Source organism: Leucopleurus acutus (assembly GCF_964270905.1).
Source record: "Leucopleurus acutus genome assembly, chromosome: 10".
Lineage (NCBI taxonomy): Eukaryota > Metazoa > Chordata > Mammalia > Artiodactyla > Delphinidae > Leucopleurus > Leucopleurus acutus.
Window position 1 is genome coordinate 104,077,717 of NC_139153.1, and position 15,241 is coordinate 104,092,957.

The following is a 15,241-nucleotide window of genomic DNA, read 5'->3' on the forward strand; positions in this document are numbered from 1 at the left end:
CTTGGGCAGGGGCCCGCAGGCGGCACTTTGAGAACTGCTGCTCTAGGTACGTGGTTGTAGACTGTAACCTAGGGGTCAGGTGCAGCCCCAAGATGGGAGCAGCTGTTAACGTTTCCTCTAAGAGCTTCAGTGAGAGGATTCGCTTCCTGTGCATTTGCCCGTTTAAAGTGCACGTTCAGTGGTTTTAGTTCATTCACAGAGTTGCGGGGCCCTCGCCACCGTCGGTTTTAGCATGTGGTCGTCGCCCCAGAAGGAACCCCTGTACCTGTTAGGGTCACTCTCCGTTTTCCCCAAGCCCCTCAAACCCCTGGCAACTCCCAGCGTCTCTGCCGTCTCTCTAGATTTGCCTGCTCTGGGCGTTTCAAAGAAACGGGTCATATCATACAGTATGCAGCCTTCTGTAGCTGGCAGTCCTTGCATTTTTGAAAGGTTGTAAAAGAAGAGCACAAAGAATATACGATAGAGATTGTCTGTGGCCCACAAAGTTCAAAATGTTTACTGTCTGACCTTTAACAGGAAAGCCTGCTGACCCCTGTTACAGACCAGTGCACATTTTTGATCAGAAAGATATTTTTGACCATGAATCCCCTATATACACACATACATGCGTTTGCACAGATACATATGTTTATAAATTGTATATGCTTAATCCTGTACCATATATTTGTATGTTACAAATCATTCAACTCAAAAATTGAAAGAGATAAAAATAGATATAAAAGTTTAAATGTTTCTTCATATCTCTGCAAACCATTATATCTGCCTCTCAAGGGGTACATACTCTGCTCAGGATTGGTGACGCCAAAATATTTATTTGTAAGTAGCTGCATTAGGAACATGCTGGCATTTATCAAAAATACAATTGCTAGGCCTCAGCCGCAGAGCTACTGAAACAGACTCTTTAGAAGCTGAACCCAGGAACCTGCGTTTTGATACGAGCCCCCAGTGATTCTGATGGGTAGCCTGGGTCAGGTACTACTGCTCTGTGCCTTTAGGCTCTAAGGCAGCGGTCCCCAACCTTTCTGGCACCAGGAACCGGTTTCCTGGAAGACAGTTTTCCTGGAAGACAGACGGAGGATAGGGGATGGTTCAGGCGAGCGATGGGGAGCATTGGGGAGCGAGGAGGAGTGATGGGGAGCGACTGGGAGTGACGGGGAGCGACAGGGAGCATTGGGGACTGATGGGGAGTGACGGGGAGTGACGGGGAGCTACGGGGAGTGACGGGGAGCATTGGGGAGTGACGGGGAGCAACGGGGAGCATTGGGGAGCGACGGGGAGTGATGGGGAGTGACGGGGAGCATTGGGGAGTGACGAGTGACGGGGAGCATTGGGGAGCGACGGGGAGCATTGGGGAGTGGTGGGGAGCATTGGGGAGCGACGAGGAGCGATGAGGAGCGACGGGGAGCATTGGGGAGCTACGGGGAGCATTGGGGAGCGACGGGGAGCATTGGGGAGCAATGGGGAGCGACGGGGAGTGATGGGGGAGTGGCAGGTGAAGCTTCGCTTGCTGGCCCTCTGCTCACCTCATGCTCTGCGGCCCGGTTCCTAACAGGACACACACCGGATACTGGTCTGCAGCCCGGGGACCCCGGGGTCCCCCAGGGGTTGGGGACCCCTGCTCTAAGGCACCAGGTACCAGGCACGTTGCAGGGAAAATGGTGCAGCAAAAGGCCACGGTATGGAACCTTGGAAATTTAACTCCTTTAGAAAGTAAATTTTCAGAAGTCTTTTATATCATGAGAGCATCCTTTTAAGAAATAAATTTCTTCTTAGGAGTCAAACAATTGCCACTTTGTCCTTGGGATGTGCTCTACAGGAGGCCTAAGAAGCGAGGACAACATTTGTGCCAGTGACAAAATGAAGAACGTGCCCCACACTTGGCCTGTTTCAATGTCCATCTGTTCCAGAACGTCTGTAAAGGTTTCCTTGGACAAAAATAATGGAGACCCTCCCTCCCACCTCCCACCAAATGATATGATAATTTTTGAGGAAAATAAATATTGTTCTAGTTTATCGATTCAAGAGCAGAATCACATGATGCTTTGGGAACTTTTCACAGAGCTCTTTACTATTAACTGCGTGATGGGGTTTATGGTTTCTGTCAGCAGTGGTTATTCATTGATTAATGAATCAATGATTCAGTGATTATGCAATTATTATTCCACTGGTCATATGGTTTGGCTCAAATTACAAATGAAGAAAATATCAATTTTAAATTATCCAGGAAAGGAAATGACCGGAATTCCAAGGATCTCAGTCTTTCTCTTCCTGTGTGATTATGCATTCAGCTGATTGCAAGATTTAATATACTCTTTCCTTTGAGTGAATACGAGTAACTTAGTTTAACCACATGTTACATGGGTTTTATTCATTTCACTTTCATTTTTGTGACTTAAAGATTTTTTTTAATGAGATTTGGAAAATCCCGAATTGTTCTTAAAATTTTTCTTTGTACTCTTCTTCTTGGGAGTCAGTGAGTTATACAGCAGATCGTGAGGAGGAACTATTTCGTGTCTGTCAAGATGAGTTATATTCCAAATGTTGACAGTGTTTCTACTGTGACCTTGTGGAAGGCATTTCAACTAGCAGTGAGTTATCAGTTTTACAATAATGAGTGGAGATCTTACTACTAATTATGTTGTTGATTAAATCAGACTCCTTGTGAGCAAGTTACTTTTTGTCTTGTCTCTCTGTCTCTCTGTCTCTGTCTCTCTGTCTCTCTGTCTCTCTGTCTCTGTCTCTCTGTCTCTCTGTCTCTGTCTCTGTCTCTGTCTCTGTCTCTCTGTCTCTCTGTCTCTGTCTCTCTGTCTCTCTGTCTCTCTGTCTCTGTCTCTGTCTCTGTCTCTCTGTCTCTCTCTGTCTCTCTGTCTCTCTGTCTCTCTCTGTCTCTGTCTCTCTGTCTCTGTCTCTCTGTCTCTCTCTGTCTCTCTGTCTCTCTGTCTCTCTCTGTCTCTGTCTCTCTGTCTCTGTCTCTCTGTCTCTCTCTGTCTCTGTCTCTGTCTCTCTGTCTCTCTGTCTCTGTCTCTGTCTCTCTGTCTCTCTGTCTCTCTGTCTCTGTCTCTCTGTCTCTCTCTGTCTCTGTCTCTCTCTGTCTCTGTCTCTGTCTCTGTCTCTCTCTCTCTCTCTCTCTCTATATATATATATATATAAAACTTTTGTAAGCTCCCTAAGGGCAGGGATCTTTGTTCTCTGGTATATGCCGAGCATCTAATGTCTGTCACTCAATAAATATTTAATGAATGAATGGACTCCAGAACTTAAGTTTGAAAAGCATTTCAGGAATATTGGCAAGTGTGATGATACATACAGTATGCCAAGAGAAAATAAGCTTAATATTGCTAAGGAAGGAACTGGACAGTGGGAAAATATAGGCAGCAAAGTAAGGCAGTAATAAGAATGAGATCAGTATCCAGATTACAGACATGAATTCTGTAGACGTCCCAGAGAAGCCTGTGTACTTGACACTGAGATTCCCAGCTGCACAGGATTCTGTATCAGAAGGATAAAAGGCAAATTAGATTTACTGTCTCTGCAGGCATCCTTGACCTGACCACTCTCCCCTCAGATACTTGACGTTGGTCACAGAGAGACCGGGGGATAGATGCGTGTGTCCAGGGTAGGCCCAGCACCGCGACCAGCAATGCGGTTCACAGCGTGTATATATCTTCCCGCTGACAGGTGAGAGGCAGCAGATTCCTAGATGAAGGCCAACAGAGTGTTCTCTTCTGTTGGGATTTTATTCCACTCTTTGATCATTGAGAGACTCCCACATCTGCCCTTGTTCCTTATGGATCTTTGTGTGAATGCATTTTCAAAAAGTTCTGATAGTAGGCTTATACACTTTCAATACGGTTGAAGGAGAAAGGAGGCCCTGAGAAAAACGGCTTATTATTTTTTTCATAAAGCATTTTACTGAAACGTTAATTGTGTTTGTAAAGTCTTCCCACTATAGAGGCCAGAAGGCGATGGCCAGGAGCCTCATATTTCCTAAATATGTAACTAGAGTTTTCACATTTAAAACCAGAAGAGAAGCTTTAGGGTTTAAGTTGCCTGTTTTTCTCGGGTCTCTGCCTCTCAGCCACCTGGAGCCCATGCGGGCCCAGTTTAACAGACCCTGGACACTCCAGCTCAGTTTTAACAGCTAGACTTTGCTCCTTCCCCAGAGATCCTCAGAACTTCTCCTGCATCTTCTTCAAGGGTCTCACATGCCCTGTTCTCAGTGAGACCATCCCTGGTCACCCTATCTAAAACTGTACACACACACACACATGCACACACACTCGACCCCTCTTTCACTCTTTTCTTCCTCAGCACTTGCCACTGGCTTGTACATTGCACTCGCTTATCTTGTTGGGTGTCTCTCCTGACACATCCTTGTCTGTCTGCTCACTGCTGTACCTTCCATGCCTGGAATACCCGGAACACAGACCAGGCTGCCGTACTTGTTGAATGGATGGATTTCCGGCTCCTTTGGAGAAATCCGTTAGCACTGAGCCTGGTTGCGTTTCTGTGTGGAGACTGTCATCCGAGGCAAAGTAGCAGGAAGGGCAAAGAGGTCTCCAGGCCATTGCTTCTCTAGCAGCTTGTTAGAAACGGGGAGTCTTGGGCGCCAGCCCAGAACCCCTGCACTTAACCAAGGTGACTCCTTTAGGCCTGTGCAAGTCTGAGGAACACTGCACAAGGTCACTGCAGCTGCACCTGGCCTGCCTCGTTCACTGATGTGACGTGCTCGCCCCGTGGGCATTTGTGACCCCGGTGGAGAGTAATATGATCATTTTTACGTGTGAGAGATTTGACACGGTAATAATTGATTTTGTTTATAATAAAGGAATTGGAGAGAAGCCTTGCTATTGTATTGGTATTGAGTCCCGAGGATAATACACATTTCACATTTTAGTGAAACATGGGCTACACATCATGGTTTCCAAGCAATGTGTGTTGACCTGCAGTGTGCCCACTAATTTAGGGAAGCACTTTACAACCGTTTTACTGTTTGTCCAATGCACACGGCCTTGTTTGGAGCCAATACATATTTTGGCAAGTGCTCTACTTTTTAAAAATATCTATTACTTTCCCCACCAGAAAGTAATAGTTCCAAGGGAACTGTTATAGTGAGTCTTAAAAATTCTTCTCTGTACACGTGTCCTTGACCCCTGGAGAGTACTAGAGCCTTTCAGACTTGCTGTGGTCAAGTCTGTTGTACAAACTCTGCTTGCTGCAAACCCTTGGGGAACGTTTAGATAAGAAAGCATTTTATAAGCATGTTATATATGGAACCAGGTCCGTGTAAAATAGAGAGTGAGGCAACATTTGAAGCTGTGTTTCCTCTCCCTGCAAATTCTCAGATGCTGAAATAAAAAGAGCAAAAAATATCCTTCAGGTGCTTTACAGACACCAGATTAAAGTTTGTCTGAGTCCTCTTCTCCCTGGCTTCACAGCTTCACAGCTTTGCTGCAGGCAGGCGCGTGCACCATCCCTGGAAGTACCCTAAGAAAATGTGGGCACACATATATTCTTGTTCACTTTCTATTTTGAAATCACCTTCTAAAAAGTCCAGACAGAAGGCACCGGCTCTTGTGGAGGAAAGAGACAGTGACCAGCAGTGACTGGGAGCCGGGGCCTGCAGTGCGGGACCTGCTGTGGGGAGTCGCTGTGTGGGCACCCCCTTTCCCTCCTCCTTCGCCCTGTCCACTGTCTGGACTGTCCTTAAGGTGCTCATCTCATGGGGAGAAACAGCTCAACAGATGAAATGCATGTCATCTCTTTTACAATAGAGGTTTGCTCAGGACCAGATTGAAATCCTGAAGGAACCCAGAGCATGGAAAATAGTATTTCATGCTGCCTTTTCCACACTCCGATATGTAATTCAAGATGACACAAAATTTATATTCATGCTTAAAGTAGCTTCTTTGAAATATTTCTTTGAAATATTTTGATGTCAAAATTCTAGATGACCTTATTGCAGATACACTTTTTCTCTTTTGGGGTGCCACGTGGAACCCCATGCATATACACTTATTCAGCCTGTCGTGTGATCCAGCAGCGGGTCAGCCCCGATCCTGCCAGAACACAATCAGGAATAGTTCCGAGTAGAACGGATGGTTGACACGGTCCTGTAGAACGAGCACATGCTTCCTGGCACTGTGTGCAGACGTTGGTCAGGACCATAGGTGCAGTTTGTAACCTGGTCTTCCTTCGTCATCGGGGCAATTCTTGGACGCCCCAGTGCCCTGGACAATTGTAATGGGTTTTTGCTGGGTCAGTAATTTATCTGCCTTTGCACACCCAATGGTGAGAAGGAAGATGAGGGGTCAGAGGCAGGGCAAGTCGACAATTGGACCGTCATCAGCTGAGTCATTAAATAAGGTTGTAAATTATTTTATTGTAGTTGAAAAACATCTGATTAGGGTGTGTGTGTGAGACAAAGGGCAGAGGGGAGACAGACGGAGAGAGATGGAAGAAGCCAAAAAGTGATGGCCAAACTTAAATTTAAATGAGTATTTGTTAGGATGTTGCTTGGATTTATTTTCTGTCTTGAAGCAGATCAAACTTTAACATAATGCTTCACATTCCTTAAACGTATACAATACAATATAACATTTTTTTTAAGTTATGGTAAAGGTCTTAAGAAATCTCCACCTCCTCATCCCCCCGGTTTAAAAAAAAGTCACATAGCAAAGCCATCTATCTTGTATAATTATCCTCATAAACCTCTAAAGTATGCTTCTCTCCCCAGACATTATTGGTGTTGATCCTGGCATACAATCATCACACCAGTAATTACAGGTCTTAAAAGGAATATAGTCGTCAGTATTTACTAGCCTTTATTATGAACGCATAAATCATTTAATAAAATGGCTAGTGGACACTTTACTTGTCATTCTGTTTACGTTAGGCGTTCTCTGCAGGCGTCCTACATGAAAGTTAACGCAGGCTGAGCTCTTTCTGTAGACTGTCCTTATCATTAATAGAAAGCAGCCTGTGTGCATCCTGCAAGCCCATTTCCTTATTTAAAGTGGGCATCCTTCCTTTACTGAGCTGTGCTTCCTCTTTTATTACAGGACTGAGGACCAAGCCTTTGTAAACCCTTAAAGGCACATCCCTTCCAAATGACCTTTTGTCCTGAGCAGCGAAGATGTATTGTTTAGTCCACTCAGAATTACATGGGGTGTCCTAGGAATCTTTGTTTTGGTTAATTAAATTTGGAAATGTGTCATTTTTTCCTATTATAAAGCAGAAATGAAAGTCCAGTCAAATTGATTTTGGAGTTCTGGGGGATGAGATAATTGCAGAGGGTAAATGATTTAGGATTTAAAAATATGTGTACCTTTTCTCCACTGAGAGAAACTTGAAACATATTTAACTTCAATTAAATTATCTTCTTGTCTGCGTTTCTTTCCACTCATAAGGGTGTTTATATGCATGTCATGCTGAGCAAACTTATCCTTACTAGTTACACTAAACAGAATGAAACTCTGCTTGAATGAAAGTATTCTTTTTACACTAAAAGATATTTGTTAAGGGGAGCTAAAATAGAGATCCACAGCAGAGCTTATTAAATAGGTAAGAGGGCTTTTTATACATAAGACCATTCATTAGACCCTTTTATAGTTGCTATCTTTAAGGCTGTTCTTTTGCCAAGAATTTTTTGTTTTCCTTTAACTATTCTAAGGTTGTTTTAAACCTTTGTTCAAAGAACTATAGACGCTATAAGTTTTTTTAGTCTAACAGTGCAGAAGGAAAGGACTGTGATGTGGTAATAAATGTATTAATTGTATCAAAAGTATAGAAAGCCAATTTGATTATGCACATAATTTCCTAAAGTTTTCACTTTTCATTTATGATCTGCTTTTAATAAAAGAACTTTTCATAAACCTTATGAAACATAAATTTATGACTTCTTGTTAAGCCTGTATCATGACATGCCATTTACCTTTTCGTCCAATAAGTATAATGTAGTCTGCTGTCCTCTGATTTCCTTACATTGTTTCTGGAAGAATCCTGTCTCTTATTTGCTATGCAGACTTCAGTGAGTTCTGTTGTTGGGTCTTACTAATACGCAAAATATACTTACCACTATGTTGATCACTCATGTTCTTATTCCAGACCCTAACACTTTTCTCCTGCACTTATTTTTTCTTATAAGAATTCCCCCCTCTATGTCTGCATATCTGATACATTCAAATAAAAACCACCTTTCTCAATCTCCCACCTTAAGGAAAATCACTGAAACCCCCTTCTGAGCAAACCGGAAATCAAAGGAAAGGGAACAGGGGGTGGCCCTGGGTGTCAGAGACGTCTGCCTGCTCCGCTTCTCGTGTTGGCCGCCTTTGTGTCCTCCCAGACAGTCCCGGGTGGCCTCTTCGACCACACTTGCCACCCGTGCCTCAGCCATGCCCGTGGCCGTGCTCTTCTCTGGGTCAGGTCAGAACACCCAGCTTCAAAAGGACCGACAGGGACTGCGTCTTCCTGAAGCCATTTTAGACTAAATGCTCTTGTTTGATACCGTCATTCTCTGGTTTCAGCTCCTAGTTTACCATAATATTTTTGCTTATATGCATATTAATATGTATTTCATAGTTTCTGGGATTTTTATTTTCGTTCTGTTTTTCTCTGACCTTATTATTGTCTTATTTCTTATATGATCCATATCCTTCTTTGGAAAAACATTTTTGACTCATTTCCTGTTTCTTGATAACATCTCGGAATCAGTACAGAGCTCTTCCATAGGCAACGTTGCGTAAACTAACGAAGCTATAACGTTCATTTGGTAGAGTAGTTACTTTAGACTTGGTCACTGCGCACCAGCATCCCCGCGGATCTGGGGGCCCGTTGTCCACGCCTCACCCACCCGCAGCGGGCTCCGTGAGTCCCCTTTGCAGGCCCCATCGGCATCATCAAAACCAGCTCTGGGGAAGAATTCCCAGGAAATCCTGAGAGCGGTTGCGAGCAGTTTAGGAAATGTTAATGCCGAGATTAAACGTCCTGCTGAGAACGTGCGCAGATCATACAAAGGACAAAACTGACCTTCTCAACAAGGTTGCACCTGTAGCCAGTGATGTAGAAAATAAAAACGACAACTCCAGATGGTTTTGATGCTGGTTTTGAATAGCATTTTCTCATTTGCCAAGAAAAATGGTTGTGTATTAATATTAAATCTTTTTATGTTTCATGTATAAATTGCAAAGGTCTTTTCGCATGCCTTTGTGTTTGGAAAGTCCTTATTGTCCTGTGTGCCACTTCCTTAAACCCACGTTGCATACAGAAGATGTTTGCATCAGGCTGGACAGGCCATGCCCGCGATCAGCAGGGTGACAAATGGAGCCGGTGACCACGGAGTGAAGGCGTGTGCGCGGGGGCCCGGGCGGAGCCTCCTGACTTTGACTTGAGAGAAGCTGGGAGGTTTTCCGCACCCTGACATAAAGACAACCACATGGCCAGAGAGCCCAGGGGGTCTGTGGCCCAGGACCAGGTGGTGGCCCTTTGACCGCCCTCTGCCTGTGGAGCACTGTTTTTATTTGGCAGCCAAGTGGTGCTACTTGAACTACAGTGATTGTTCTGAGTGTTAAACTTTTACATTAAAAATATAACAGTAAAACTTGTGCATGTGAGCAAAATGTGCTAAGCAATCTTAAAATTAATTTAAAAAGGTGTTTTGTCATGTCAAAAACTCTAAGGGCCGTCTAGCAAAAAACCTTTTTTATTTTCTTTTAAACGATAACATCTCCGAGTGAGGGAGACTTGATAAGTTACCATGTGAGTAGTGAATCTTCTTTACAGAGTTGATTATTCAGGCAAGCAAGTATTATTTCCTAGGTAGGTTAGTTAGCATTGAGAAAGAACTTGCCCATTTGTTTTCATTTTCCAAATACTGACTTCAGCTTGAAACATGTGTTCAGAATTCCAAGGAACATCTTGACCTGGCAACTAGCTACGTGAAGAGCATCCTCATTCATTCTGAATGATCATTCGTTCATTTATAGACCCAAAGATTAAGCTACAAGGTAGAAAGTACTTTCTTTTGAGCTGGCATAGTCTTTATTCATGCAGCATGTGAGTTGAATTTACTTGGCTAATAACAGCATGTATGAAGTCAACAAATGCTTGATTTGAAAATTTTTTCAAGTTCAAAAGGAAAGACATTTTCATTTGTGTGTGTGTGTACGTGCACATGCCCACATTAAGAATTGTAAATATTTATATCAATAGGCTCTAAGCTCACTAAATGGCCATTTTTATCCTGGCCATTTAGTAGGTAGGTATTTATTAAATATTTATCACACACACACACACACACACACACACACACACACACCCCTCATCAGATTTTAGCTAATCGTTTAAGTTTTGAATTCTTTCAGTATCTTTTTATGTTAGGCCTTAGTTTATAGGTTTAGCAACATGTGGATACAAATGGAAATAAATTAGATTTCTTTTCCAAAGAAAAACAAAAAATTCAATTTTAGTATTGTCTGCTTTCTTCGGGTACTTTGTTCTGTTTCTTATTCCATTTAATGTTAAGCTCATTTATTTTAGTCTTTTTTTTTCCTGAATGATTACATTGAAGATGCAATCCCACAAAGTATCAATATTAATATCTGTCGCTATCATTGTGGGTTTATCTGTTTTTCCTTGTTTATGATTATCACACCTTTTGGGGGGATGGTTTTACCCATCTGTAGTATGCCTTGTTATTCTTGTTAATGCTATGATTTAAAGCAAAAAAGCATTCATATTACTGAATCAGCTTTCTTTTTGTAAGTACTTGCCTGGAATTTCTTTTTCTATTCCTTATATTTTCAACCATTCATTGTCCTTTTTGCTTTAGTATATACTTATACAAGAGAATTAGGCATTCCTTTTTTGTAACTTCAGTTATATTGTTTATCCCTTTTATAGAGAATTTAAAGTGTTTACATTTATTCTTACAGCTGATATATAGGTGCTTATTTCCATCTGATTAGTGTGTGTTTTCTACTTTTTCTTTGTCTCTCTTTTTTTCTTCTTTCTTGCCTTTGGTTACTTTGATTTTTTTAAAATTTCTTTTTCCTCAGCTACTGCTTCAGAAGTTATACTTTCAATCTGTATTCTTTTTGCTGTTATGCTTAATTTTAACTCACATACTTTATAAACTCTGAATCCAAATCCTAATTCTCACTGCCTACTCAGAACACTAATTGGCTGCTGCTTCTCAGGGCCATGGACTGCTGTCCAGTAACTTAATTCTACCCTGTTTGCATATCTTTCCAATTAGTCATTTTTATTATTCTGTTCTTTTTCAATGTAGCTGGTAATTGTTTTGACTTATCTGTATGTTTACGTTAACTTACTGACTCTTACCCCCTCCATATGCTCCTGCCCTTTGAGTCTAAGTTCCTTCTTGTTTAGGTAGGTCCTTCAGCGGTGTTCAGTGAAGGTGTGTGAATTACAAACGCTCTACCTTTGTCTGGAAATATCTTAATTTTGCCTGTATTCTTGAATGGTAGTTCGGCTGGCTTTTGAACAGTTTCGTGTACTCTTCAGCCTGTCCATTGATGCCTTTTGTTATCGTTTAACCAACTGTATGGACCTTCTGTTTAGTGCTTTATTCAAATCCACCTCTTCTTACTTTGTGGCTTTACTTCTTTTATCTCTTTGAATATTTCAGATACACTTATTTTAGAGTCTTTCACATTCTCTTATTTTTCATTCTTGGAGTGAAGACTCTGCTGGCTATTGCATCCTTGCTTTCTGTGGAGGGTCTGTGGGACCCGGGCTGTGGAAGGCTCCCTGGGGAGGAGCTTCACCTCTGTGCGGCCCGCTCCTCAGGTTTCCCAGTTGCAACCAAGTTGTTTTGTAAAAATATTTTATTTATTTATTTACCTTATTTTTTTTTGGCTGTGTTGGGCCTTAGTTGTGGCACACGGGATCCTTGTTGAGGCATGCAGGATCTTTTCATTACAGCGCGCGGTCTGCTCGGGCTTCTCTCTAGTTGTGGTGCATGGGTTCCAGAGCACGTGGGCTCTGCAGTTTGCGGTACACGGGCTCTCTCGTTGAGGCGCGCGGGCTTAGTTGCCCCACGGCCTGTGGGACCTTAGTTCCCTGACCAGTGATCGAACCCGCATTCCCTGCATTGTAAGGCGGATTCTTTGCCTCTGGACCACCAGGGAAGTCCCCCAACCAAGTTTTTATGTTTTGAATTCCGAAAATTGTAGCACAGAACAGTTTGTTCATCCAACAGATAATTATTATGAGGAAGCGACATATGTCCTGTCCTTTTGTAGCTTGTAACCTTCCTAATTAATGACACACTTAAAAGTGTTTCAAGTGCATGTAAATAGGACAGGAGAAGCTTTATACTAAAGTCTAGATAAAAATGAGTTTAACTTGACAGCATAAAATACATATTGAGGTAGTTGCCACTATTTTAAATGTTAGTGTAATTTACATGAGTATAGTTCTCAAAATAATTTAAAATGAAATTCAAGTCGGCTATTTGAAAAATGCCTGAAACGCCTCTGGGAATGCAGTTTGCCAATCATTCACCTAGATTCTAGGACCTACCTCAATATTGCCTCACATGGCTTGCTAAGTAGGCCCAGGATCTGTGTATTTAAGGAAATAAGTTATAGAAGTCAATTATAAATAATTTAAAAAATTCTTAATTATGTGTTGAGAACACCCTGTTTCTTAAAAGACAAGTAACTGAATAGTTTTATTATTCTTCAGAAGGAAAGCTGATTAGAGTTTTAGGGGGGTTTTCTTAGTGTGCTCTAAAGCTTCAAAATTGTTGGCCTGGGATGCTCTAATTGACTGATTTCCAAATTACTTACATATATGTAAAGCAAAACCTTATCTTTTTTAGGAATGCTGTCCTCACGTATAGTCAAATAGACAGTGACATTCAGAGATACACATTGCAGTCTAAAGTGTTTTGTGCACCTGTGGTATATACATAATAACACACACTGTGTTTCTAAGAAGCTCAGTATCGTACTGTGTTAAATGTGGTGGTGATTTTCATTTTTGTAATCTGCATAATTACTAGAAGATTTAACAAGTGATTTCATTTGTGATTTTCCCCCTCCTTTTAAAGTTTAACTTTAAAAAATGATGGAATCTCTGTGGTATTTTGAATAATGTGTAGCCTCACCATACTTCTTTTTACCTCACGAACCTCACAGATGTAAAGAGATACCAGAAGAATGCTACCAAATCATCCCTTGGATTTCAGAACATGAGTTGCTGCCGGTTAGCAATCAGGAGCTGCTCTTTCTATGCACGTGTCAAACATCCACCCCTTTACACTTCATGCCCTGAAGCGTACTCCAGCTCCTCTGCTGGTTCTGTTCTTCTTCAGACCCCCGCCTCACCCCAAGAAATTAGAAAAGGTTTTTGCTCCACTCTGGTTTCTTTACACCCTGTTCCCCATCTCTTTGGCACTACATCTTCCTGGTTTTGGTGTAACTCACGTGTGTCGTATGTGCTGTTCCATGCTCTGTTGCCTTGCTAGGTGTAGGGAGCCTGTCGGTCATAAAATAGATATGAAACTCAGGCTTCAGTGGAAAGCATTCCTTGGTCCTCAAGTCCAGCTTTTCTCATCCTTTGGCTTCATAGGATAACACCAAGGCCATTTGATGTCCGGACTGCTGCGTTAGCATTTTAATGACGTTGAGAGACAATTGGCTGAGTGTTAATGAGACTCTGCCCTTTTGTAGTAACCTCGGAATCAAAGCAGTACAGCTGAGGAAGCCTGGCTCCTTGCCACCTTCCCCGCTGGGGGTACATATGTGTGGGATGGGAGCTTGTTTGGAACTTGGTCATCAGTGGATGTGACCGCTAAGCCCTGCCACTCTAAGATGCTAGTACCTGGAACATCCTATACCTGGACGAGAGCTTTAGGAATCCATTCAGACGAGATCTGGAGGCTGAGTCATAAATATTTTGCTTATTATATGAATTTTTGGCTCCTTTTCTCTTTTTATGTCTTTAATTCTGTATTTACTCTTTCTAGAGATTGAATCCTTGAGTTTCTGCGCGCAGACTTTAAGTACTCATTTTATCTCTCTTGGTTGTTAGAAAAGGGCACACTAAGCACACCTCTTAGTATGCTAATTTAATACTTCAATGGTCCTAAGACCTCTACAACAAGCACCTCAGCTTTGATCACTACTGCTATTTCAATATTAGGCAGTTTATCCGTTCTTCTTCCTAAATTCTAGGTTTAGTAGGTAAAGAGGGTCAGCATTGGGCTCCTTGGAGTGTCTGGTTATAAATAGACCAGAAAATAGCAACAAGGGGGGGCTACTGCTTCACTGATGCCCTTTTCAAATACTTAAAAGCAAATGATTCATCAAATAGAGTCACTAAAAGCAGAAGCCGCCAGTTTGTAGAATTTGACCCCTCCTAATCAGAGAGAGGCAGCAGGGTGTGGAGTTCCTGCCCTGCACCTGATTAAAGCCAAACGCACCAGCGACGGTAGGCCAGAGAGGAAGCACAAGACCGACCGTCTCAACTGGGGGCACAGGAGCTGAAGACATTCAGAGGAAAATGATTTTTAAGAACCTTCTACATTTGTTTTATTTTTCCAGATATGCATTGTAGATAAGCACAGTTTCAAGCTTTACATTTTTTAAAGTAACATTCCGTCTCTGATTTAAGGAAGATGAATCTATTTGTGGTTTAAGCAGATGTCTTCCTATGCAAGTAGATGTGTTATTTTCAGATAGTTCTGTTATCATCCTAATTGTGCACATTTTCTTTTTAGGCATTTATTGTAGCTATTAAAACAGTTGCTCTTCTTCACTTACATTAAGTATTAGTGATTCCCCTCATTGAATTTCAGTTTTTTTAGGTGTTTCCCGTTATGGGGTTCTCTGATGATTTTGATTTTTAAAAAAATGTATACATCTGAGTTCATTGTAGTATTTTCTCATGATTATTAAGGCATTGCAAAATGTTATCTATAGTTATTTTAGTATTTTTATGAAGTTAAGCTAAAACTCTGCCTCCTTAAAAATAAATTTTAAAATATTGGAAGCATTCCAGCAAACCTAATTTAAAGAGTAGAACTGAGAAATTATTAAAAATTTAAATTTCTCTATTAGTTTAGTTTCTAAGTCTTGCTGCTTAGTACTCTGTATTTTATCTCTGATATTACTACACCACCAGCAGTGAATGAGAATTCCAGTCACTTCACATCTTCACCAGCATTTGGTGTTGTCAGTGTTGTAGTTTGGGTCATTCTGTAGGCCTGTGGCGG

General features: G+C 41.8%; 1 protein-coding gene across 2 annotated transcripts in view; it reads left to right on the forward strand.

Annotated features, from left to right (window-relative positions):
- Positions 1-15,241, forward strand: part of GMDS (GDP-mannose 4,6-dehydratase) — a 480,937-nt gene that overhangs the window by 148,005 nt on the left and 317,691 nt on the right. The window lies entirely within an intron of this gene.